Raw genomic sequence first — 10,945 nt, forward strand, 5'->3', positions numbered from 1 at the left:
GCGGCATCATGGCGGTGACGTTGATGTCATCCCGAAAGGAACAAGAGTCTTACACCTCTCTGGATTGCCTCTGCCATTACTTTAATTAAAATGGTGCGGAGAGAAAGAAAGAAAGAGGGAGAGAGAGAAAGAGAGAGAGAGAGGGAGAGAGGGAGAAAGCGAGAGAGAAAGGGCCCCTTCCCTCTACATAGGGAGAACAAAACAAAGAGGTTTGATGTTGAAATGCTGAACCTTTTCCTGATTAAACCCACCAGGGGAGATCACAGCGAGGTCCAGAGCGAAGCAGCAGGATTGCTGCCTTCTCTGTGTTGTTGTCAGTGGCGGCTATTGTTGCAGGTTGCAGTGAAAAATGTGTAAATGGTGGTCGAACCCTGAAAAGACAACACGAAGCCACGGTTGAAAAGCCACGGTTGTATATGAGATAAACTTACCATGTGAATGAAATTGAAGAGAAAAGATGAGAGATGAATAAGAAACGTCACAAAATAGAGGGATATTGTAGCCTACTTGTTAGCATTGTCACTGTTTTGTAATGGTATTTCTAGCACTCTTAGCATTGTCTTCATCCAATGCTTATATGACGTCAGCCATAATGGTTTTTGGGAGGGAGTTAGCAAGTCCTGTCCCAAGCTTTCATACAATACAAAGTGAGAATACTGTATGTCATGCATTCTACCAGGTACCTTTTGTTGGGTAGCCTCGGTGGGCTAGTGACGTGGGCCGTTGCTAGCAACATGGCCCATCACCATGACTTCTCCCTTTGTTTTCTCCATAGTGTTTACTTGGGACTCTGGCGTTTGCAGGTTATCCTTGAACGGCCATGAATCGCTCACTTTGTTTAAGCTTCATGTCTGGAACAGTGCATTCGTGCCAGAGATGAAATGTCGAGGAGGGACACTTTGTAGCATTTGTTGGGGGACAATGATAGATGACCAAGGCCAAATACCTGGACCACTGCCCCCATCTGGAAGAGATGGTTGCCTGGGAGAGATCAGCTGGAGGGAGCCTGGATACAAGCTGCCGTGGCTGGTATGCTTTTAGGGGGTGAAGGGGGAGGATGTTGCTGGGGGGGTGATGACTGGTTAGGCATCTTTCCCCGAAAATAGCCTGCGTCGTCGCTACGGGAGGGGGCGGATACACAACCATGGTAACGGGGACTTGTTTACGCACAAACACCTCTCGGTGCCTGACGATGACCTTTAAGTCCCCTCTTGGTGAGTGCACCAAAATAGTTTTGGACGCGCTCCCATTCGCATGCATTCTCACGTACACACACACACACACACACACACACACACACACACACACACACACACACACACACACACACACACACACACACACACACACACACACACACACACACACACACACACACACACACACACACACACACACACACACACACACACACACACACACACACACACACACACACACACACACACACACACACACACACACACACACACACATTTATTTACACATTTATATAGTATTTAAAATGAAATATACCCATTCACATGTCCGCATTCAGATATGTAAACATAAACACTTTCCCACGTGTAACTTGAAGCTGTCTTATACACAGACCCATTCACGTAAACAAAAAAATATCACACTCGCCAACGCAGTCGGAAAAGATGACTACACACACTGAAGACCAAACACGACACTCAATATTCACAAACAGACCGCTCTCTTATCCCTTTGTAAGACCGTCTCCGTATCTGACACCTTCTCAAAATAAGATCTTCAGCAGAAGCTCCTCTAGGGGAGAGTGTCGCGGTTGGCCCTCTGCGACACAGCAATCACCCACCACCACCATAGCAGGAGTGTGACAATTGCCCACGAGGTGTCATAACAGCTGCTTCGGTTGCGGCGACATAAATAACCATGGCGACCCGATGAACTGTCTCCCCAACAATGCACTCTTCCCCCAGCTGCCTCATGGCCCAATGGAAGTCTGCCTGGCTGCCTCTGTTGTGTGGAAGCCCCTCAACAGACAGTCGACCCAAGACAGGCGATAACACTGTACATGAACCAACCGCGCCACATAGCATACTTTACACGGACATTAGCAAGGTATTACAGAGCTCGTAGGTTGTCACCATAGCTGGCATCGGTAGGCTATATGTGAAATAATGGGACTACCATCATTTTGCATGTACTTAACCATGGCTAGCTCATCTGATAACATCCTAAATTGCAGCAAATGTCAACTTTAGCTTAGGACAATTGATGTCATGCTATATTTTGGATGAGGTAAACTGAGCTCCATGGTGAGATTTTGGAAATGAGGTGACAGGGCAGAGGTCAGCTCAAGCCATATAACTCCTATACCGGTCAGCACCCCTCTTTTGATGATCCTGGGATGGGCTCTGGCCTCTGACCTCTGGTGAGACCACTGAAGGAACCGGTCAATCAATCAAACCTCTGTTATAAAATGGGCGGAGAAGTGTGCTAAGTTGAGCCAGAGAAAGACACCAAAATATGCTTTATTTTTTCCAATATTAAATTATAGAACATGTTCAAAACTGCTTTTTCCCACATCTTTGCTATCTGGCTTATATTGGACACAAAAAAAACAGAGCAAGATTGTTTGCTAGTCATGTCATTCAATTGAATAAGACTCGAAGCTTTCATTGTAAAAGCACTTTTTCGCAAGTCATTTTTATAACTAGGCCAGATCCTAAGCCTGTCCTGAAGCAAGCATTTGGCTGGCACAGCAAGACCATAAGAAACTCCCTCGGGTAACTAGAGACGAAGATGGGAACCTTGAGTCGTTCCAAACTCCTGAGTTTGAGATGGAAACCTGGATTTGGCTTATGAAGAGGTCTTAAAGTCCCCCAGGGGACTGCTAGCTTGAGCATTAAGTCAGCCCTCTCCTCCACTAACCCCCCCTCCTCTCCCTTGCTCCTGTCATCCATCCTGGGCTCTCCATCCGACTACTCCTTATCTCCTCCCCGCATCGTAGACGTTCAGACAGTGCTGCTTGTCTTCCTGGTGGTTCAGATAAGAGAATTTGTGATCCTTAATGGCACCAATGTTCCCTATATAGTGCAATACCTTTGACCAGAGCTCTAGGGCCCTTGTCAAAAATAGTGCATTATATAGGGAATAGGGTGCCATTTGGGACGCAGGAGGAATCTATTCTCGGTTAGAGCTGCCAAGAGCCGCAGCTAGCTCCTCTCAAAACAACAGGCCTCGTGTAATTGTCCCGCGTTACCCATGCTCTTTATCGCCACCATCCAATCTTCCTGCGTCAGATACTAGTCAGACTGTTTCACGTGCGACTGACATTTGTTTAGACATAAGTGGACCGCGACGGTGCTTCCAAAAACAATGACAGTTGTCGCAGCCAATCGACAAGTATTGAAATGGCGGCTGGTGGCGTTATCTCGGACAAGCATAATGTCTGAGCTATTGAGCACCAGTCATTTATGCTCGCGCCAGCCAGAAAAGTTGGGTTTAGGGTGGAGGGGTGTCTGATGCGTTGAGAGTGACAGCCAAATCAGTTTACAGTCTCAGATGAAACAGTTCTCCAATCTGGTTAAGCATGAAGATAAAAAGAGAGATATCATTTAGAACTCTTGCTAACTCCCTCCTCAATCTCTCTCCATCTATCCATTCGCTGAAACACTTGCTGGAGGAGTGGACTTGTGCAGTGTTTTCAGTAAATGTTTCCTCTCTCTCTCTCTCTCTCTCTCTCTCTCTCTCTCTCTCTCTCGCTCTCTCTCTCTCTCGCTCTCTCTTAAAACTTTGTGGCCTACTTTCGGGGGGCCTTTGAAAAATTGTGTTTGGCGCATGGCGGATAAATGTTAGCGGGGAGGAGAGGAGGGAAGCAGCAAGGGAGAGCTGGGCAGAGGAAGCTTGTGAAGGCTTGCCCCTTTATCTTCCAGCCCAGACCATGTCTGACTTCAGTCTCCTCTCTTCTCTCTCTCTCTCTCTCTCTTTCTCTCTCTCTCTCTCTCTTTGTTCTCTTCAAATACGGCTTCTCTGTGCTAGCTTGTCATCTGAAGCACTAAAACAAGCTGTTATTTTATGAACAGCTCTCAAAAATGTAAACATTTTACATGATAGGGTGCAGTGTTGTTGTCGCAGTGTTGCCATCTGATGCAGTTAAGTTGAAGCTGCTCTCTGAAATGTAGAAATATGCTAATTTTCGGCATTGTCGACCGGCTGTCACCAAAGGGTTAAATCACACTGAATTTCTTGAAATTAATCTCATTGGTGGAAATTTCTCAAAACAGTTTGGAACATTGTCTGATTTAAAGGTACATAACAAGTCCAGCCTTCTGTAGACCAAGCTGTTTAACACTCTAGGCCACAGATGAACTGTTGTTGAGGCTAAGAAGCTAATGCTAAACCCTGAGAATAGGCTAATCTAAACCTAGATGGTCACAAACACAAGACAAGATATGGGACAACAGAAAGTTTATTAAAAACAACAGAATAGGGAATCCATATGAAAGGGCAGAAATGTCAGTCCTTCTTCCCGGGGGAATAACCGAAAGGTCGCTGGTTTGAATCCCTGAGCCAACAAGGTGACAAATCTGTTGATGTGCCCTTGAGCAAGTTGCTCCTTTAAGCTGCTCTGGATAAGAGTATCTGTGCCCTATCGGCCCAAAACTTTAGCTGAGGGATTGCACCTCAGCCTGTTCCCATAACAGAGTGACCCGAAGCTACTAAGGTGATGAATGTGGCTCGTATCTGTTTTTAGCAGCGGCGGAGTACAAATCTCTCCGCATCACTTTTCTATGTGACAGGCCCGGGTCTCTGTGAATCCACGTGCTGCCTCGTTTCTTTTCAGGCTCAGCCTTGTTGAGCGGCGCTCAGCGACAGGAAGGGGGAGGGAGAAGGGGAGAGGGTGGAGTGTGGAGAGATTTGCCCCTATGTCTTGTGAGACGCTGTCTCATCAAGCGGGTGAGAGAGGGAGAAGGGAGGGGGAGGTTGATGTTTGTGCGGATTACCCAATCACTACAGCCATGTGTTGGACTGTGTGTGTGTGTGCGCATGCCTGTATCCTCTACAGGCCATTTGAAGGGATGAAGGGTTGCCGCGACAGAAGGGTGTCAAAGGTGGCAGGGGGTTTAAAGGCTAGAGAAGAGAGGAGGGTTGGCCATGGCACTCACTCACTGTTGTATCCCAAATGACACCCTATTCCCTATATAGTACACTACTAAATACTGGATATCTCTATATAGCGCACTAGTAGTGCACTATTTAGGGAATAGGGTGCCATTTGGGATGCAGAACTCACTCACTCACTCTGGCCTTGGTCTGGACGGGTGAGGTTGAGGGGGAGGGAGGATCTGACTGGTGGGCAGATAAGCCACCAGTGATTAGGCCGTGACTGCGTCCTAAATAGCTCGGCCCGTCACTTTCTGTCGAGCTCTGTGTTTCAGTGGGAGAGGGTGAACCCGTGTCTCATGCGATCAGCCACCGGCTTTACTCACTAAGTCCTCTCTCATAGAAGGGGGGGAGGAGGAAAAACAGGCGCAGCAGTTTAACCCTTTGACCGGAGTGTCACCAGAATGTTTGTAATGGGTTCATGAGTCACGCACTAAGTCCCTTAAGACAGGGGCATGTAAACATTACCTCACCACACCGTCCACCTCCCAGGGACTAGCTTGGGTTGAGTGTGTGTCTGTGTGTGAGTATTTACTCAGTGTGTTGGTGTGTGTGTGTGTGTGTGTGTGTGTGTGTGTGTGTGTGTGTGTGTGTGTGTGTGTGTGTGTGTGTGTGTGTGTGTGTGTGTGTGTGTGTGTGTGTGTGTGTGTGTGTGTGTGTGTGTGTGTGTGTGTGTGTGTGTGGTGGTTGGGTTTTTAACTTCAACTTAAGTCGTACAGGAAGATACTACGTGAAAGTCTAAGTGAGATTGTGAAATCTTTGAAGGAACTAAGAGGCCTGACGGTAAATCAAGGTATAGCTATTCCTCTGTAGCCAGTCAGATCAGCATTCAAAACTGGGGTGTCACGTGTGCTCCCTCTCCGGCCTCTAGGTCGCCAGGCTTCTCGTTATGGTGCACACCTGTCACCATCGTTACGCGCACCTGTGTGTCGTCAGACTCACCTGGACTCCATCACATCCCTGATTACCTTCCCTACGTATGTCACTCCCTTTGGTTCCTTCCCCAGGCGTCATTGTTTCTGTTTCCGTGTCATGTCTGTGCGTTGTTCGTGTTTGCTTGTTTTATGTTATGTTATGCTACATTTTATTTATGAACACACTCACTCCCTGGACTTGCTTCCAAACGCTCAGTGCACATCGTTGCAAGGGGCTACATATACTGCCAATATTGTGCTTTACTATAACCAACTGTTTGGTACAAGCATTAGAGGTTTTCTGACATTGAGTATAACAACCAAATAAATAATATCCAGGCTTTTCATTCAATTAATTTGTATATTCAGAAAATGCTTATGTTGGATGTCTTAACATTCTGTAAGTACAGCAGTGCTCGGATCTGCTTGTACTTGCCGTCACGATTGTCACTGTCTCACCCATAGGATACTAGTGTGTCCTCCTACTCTTTCCACTGTCCCTCTGTGTGTGGGCTCTTATCACACAGACAAAACCCAAGAGATATCTGTCCCCAATTCCAACTCTCTCTCTCTCTCTTTTCTATTTTCTCTCTCTCTCTATCCTGGTATTTTTGGACGGAGGCCTATCTCAAACCCACTGCAGGTGGGCAAAGGCATCATGGAGAGAGGAGAGAGAAAAAAAGAGGAGAGGGAGTTTGTTTTGGGTCGAGGAGTGCTTGAGCATGTAGAGAGAGAGAGTGGAATGAGGCAGATGGGTAAAGGGTGCGCTAGTAGGAAGTTGGTTACTAAGTTTGGTGTTTTCCCCTCTTAGGCCTAAATGTTAGGCTTCAGGGAGAGGAAGCTGCTCGTAGATTTGTGCCTAAGGGCAACTTCTACCCGGAGATAAGATTTTGAGGCTGAGGCACAAAGGGAAAAGGATGACATCACTGTCTAGGGTTGCCTGCTCTGGGTTAAACTGGAAAAACACAGAGGGAAAAAAAAGGCTAGACCCAAGGACATCCAGACAGTAAGTTGTGTCCAAATGGCACCCAATTCCCTACATAGTGTAATGCTTGGACCTTGTTCAAAAAAAGTACACTATATAGGGAATAGGGTGCCATTTGGGATGCAGAGAGTGTTATAGCCTACAATGTGGGAGATGGCAAGATTAATACAGACTTTCCTCAACCACCACCTTTCAATATACTGTAAATAGGAAAGGATAGTCAGCCATTACAATTGTAAGACCATGTGGGTCACCTTCAAAATCTTGGCCTGATAGTATATTTCTTAGACTAACTTTCAAGTACAATCCTAACTACCGGTACTAACATTCTCTTTTCAAAAGGGCTATTTTCCATACAGGGCCTTTTGTCAGGGAAACTGTTTGTGTTCTCGTGCTCTTACAAACAGAAACCAAATGCCGGCTGCAGTGTTGTGCTCTTCTGCTCTATACCCCTGTGACCTCTAGCCAGAGTCAATTTCAAATGAATGTCAGAATAAATGTTGAAAAAAATGCGGGAGGCTGTGCAACATCACACATTGCAAAAAACAAACAACCGCCACTTCCTCCACAGACAAAATGTGTGTGTGTGTGTGTGTGTGTGTGTGTGTGTGTGTGTGTGTGTGTGTGTGTGTGTGTGTGTGTGTGTGTGTGTGTGTGTGTGTGTGTGTGTGTGTGTGTGTGTGTGTGTGTGTGTGTGTGTGTGTGTGTGTGTGTGTGTGTTTGTGTGGGAGGGAGGGGGAGGGAGGGAGGGGTGTATGTTTGTTTGAGGTGAGCTCAGCTTTTGTCATGCTGGCGGTTTGAAAACCGACTCTTTTCTCACTTCCTGCAGTAAGTGCACATGTATAACCGTCATGTGGCCTGAAGAAAAATTTGAAAAACAGTATGCAAAGAGGCAGCTATATATGTGCAGGATAGTATGACACAGCATGTTGATGGTGCTGCTTGTCACCTTGCATGATACTGATATACTGTAGCTAGCTGGTTATTCTGAAATTACTTTAGTCAAAAAACAATATGATGTAAATTGTGACTGAAATATCACATCGAACAATTGTAACGCAAAAACCATAGTGACAATAATATGTCGCTATCAGTCTCTTCCCTTTTAAGTAATCTTACAGTTTTCATCTGCACCATAAATTTAGTTTATAGGTAATTGGCTGATTTGTTGATTTATTGGTCAGTGCGTCATTTGGTTGGTTGGTTGATTGATTGGTTGATCTGAGGTCCTAGCGTTAGCATGTATGCATGTGTACTCTAGGGCTCTGTCCCAAATGGCACCCTATTTCTAATATAGTGTACTACCTTTGACCAAGTCCCATAAAGCTGAAGTCAAAAGTAGTGCACTATGTAGGAATAGGGTGCCATTTGGGTCTCAGGCTATCACAATGTGATTGCGATAAAGGGCATGGATGTGGTCCACATCACTAGTGTCCATCCAGGGAGCACGGGGTTAACGAAACGAAGTGACTGTTTAGTGTTAACGTGCAGATAGTCGTGCAACAGTGACGCATGCTGTTGACCATTGATTGATCACTTTGTTGACCCCTCTCTCTCGCTCTCTGTCTCTCACCCATGCACACGCACACACATGCGCGCGCACGCACACACTGGGCATCTATTTCTCCAGACATGGCTGCAGAGCATCTGTTGGAGTGGCTAATGGTGCGTGTTAGTACTTCAGTGCAGGCAGGGTGTTTTGTCTCCCCTGATGAAGGTGAACACAAACAGAAAGAAGGCCTTAGCACGCACACACCTCTGAAAAACAGCCCCAGCCACGACAGTGTGGGCGGCACATGTTCCAGGTGGATCATGGGAAAAAACAAGACTGGATGAGGTTAGCCGTTACCATGGTGACGCAGGTGGACAGCTGATCATGCACCTAGGACACAGGGTTTAAAGTTGTTAAATGTTGCCGAGGTAAGATAAGGTTAAACATGTTGTTACCTCAATGGGGAACAGACCGTAACGTTCGAAGAACGGTCCCAAAATGTACAGCGGTGGGTCTGAGATCCCAAACATCATGTACAGTTGAAGTCAGAAGTTTACATACACCTTAGCCAAATACATTTCAACTCAGTTTTTCACAATTCCTGTATTTAATCCTTGTAAAAATTCCCTGTTTTAGGTCAGTTAGGATCACTCACCACTTTGTTTTGAGAATGTGAAATGTCAGAATAATAGTAGAGAGAGAGAGAATGATTTATTTCAGCTTTTATTTCTTTCATCACATTCCCAGTGTGTCAGAAGTTTACATACACTCAATTAGTATTTGGTAGCATTGCCTTTAAATTGTTAACTTGGGTCAAAAGTTTTGGGTAGCCTTCTACAAGCTTCCCACAATAAGTTTGTGAATTTTGACCCATTCCTCCTGACAGAGTTGGTGTAACTGAGTCAGGTTTGTAGGCCTCCTTGCTCGCACACGCCTTTTCAGTTCTGCCCACAAATTGTCTATAGGATTGAGGTCAGGGCTTTGTGATGGCTAATCCGATACCTTGACTTTGTTGTCCTTAAGCCATTTTGCCACATCATTGGAAGTATGCTTGTAGTCATTGCCCATTTCGAAGACCCATTTGCGACCAAGCTTTAACTTCCTGACTGATGTCTTGAGATGTTGCTTCAATATATCCACATTATTTTCCTGACTCATGATGCCATTTATTTTGTGAAGTGCACCAGTCCCTACTGCAGCAAACCACCCCCACAACATGATCCTGCCAACCCCGTGCGTCATGGTTGGGATGTTGTTCTTTGACTTGCAAGCCCCCCCCCCTTTTTCCTCCAAACATAACGATGGTCATTATGGCCAAAAAGTTACATTTTGGTTCATCAGACCAGAGGACATTTCTCCAAAACTTACTATCTTTGTCCCCATGTGCAGTTACAAACCGTAGTCTGGCTTTTTTATGGTGGTCTTGGAGCAGTGGCTTCTTCCTTGCTGAGCGGCCTTTCAGGTTATGTCGATATAGTTCTCGTTTTTCTGTGGATATAGATACGTTTGGACCTGTTTCCTCCAGCGTCTTCACAAGGTCCTTTGCTGTTGTTCTGGGATTGATTTGCACTTTTCGCACCAAAGTACGTTCATCTCAAGGAGACAGAACGTGTCTCCTTCCTGAGCGGCATGACGGCTGCGTGGTCCCGTGGTGTTTATACTTGCGTACTATTGTTTGTACAGATGAACGTGGTACCTTCAGGTGTTTGGAAAGGATGAACCAAACTTGTGGAGGTCTACAATTTATTTTCTGAGGTATTGGCTGATTTCTTTTGATTTTCCCATGATGTCAAGCAAAGTTTGAAGGTTGAGTTTGAAGGTAGGCCTTGAAATACATCCAAAGGTACACCTCCAATTGATTAACATGATGTCAATTACCCTATTAGAAGCTTCTAAAGCCATGAAATAATTTTCTGGAATTTTCCAAGCTGTTTGAAGGCACAGTAAACTTAGTGTATGTAAACTTCTGACCCACTGGAATTGTGATACAGTGAATTATTAGTGAAATAATCTGTCTGTAAACAATTGTTGGAAAAATGACTTGTGTCATGCACAAAGTAGATGCCCTAACCGACTTGCCAAAACTATAGTTTGTTAATAAGAAATTTGTGGAGTGGTTGAAAAACGAGTTTTAATGACTCCAACCTAAGTGTATGTAAACTTCCGACTTCAACTGTGTATAACCACTGGTCTCCATGACAACTGAGATGATCGAAGGGCATCGGATACTACTTTGTCGTTGCATCCATGGAAATAATTGGAGGTAGTAAGCTCTGCTTAGAATATGGCTCAATACTACTAACTAATATACTAAGCTCATCGAACACTTTAGACAAATGTACCTCTCATCTGTGCCAGATCTGTTGATGGGTTTGTGAAAGTAATGTAATTCATGGTATTCCATAACATTTCAGTAACACT

At 45.3% G+C, this 10,945-nt stretch overlaps 1 long non-coding RNA gene across 1 annotated transcript in view; it reads left to right on the forward strand.

Moving 5' to 3' along the window:
- The window catches only part of LOC118389138 (uncharacterized), a 44,224-nt gene that overhangs the window by 8,750 nt on the left and 24,529 nt on the right, over positions 1 to 10,945 (forward strand). The window lies entirely within an intron of this gene.

The sequence above is a fragment of the Oncorhynchus keta genome, chromosome 10 (genome assembly GCF_023373465.1).
Source record: "Oncorhynchus keta strain PuntledgeMale-10-30-2019 chromosome 10, Oket_V2, whole genome shotgun sequence".
NCBI classification, from domain to species: domain Eukaryota; kingdom Metazoa; phylum Chordata; class Actinopteri; order Salmoniformes; family Salmonidae; genus Oncorhynchus; species Oncorhynchus keta.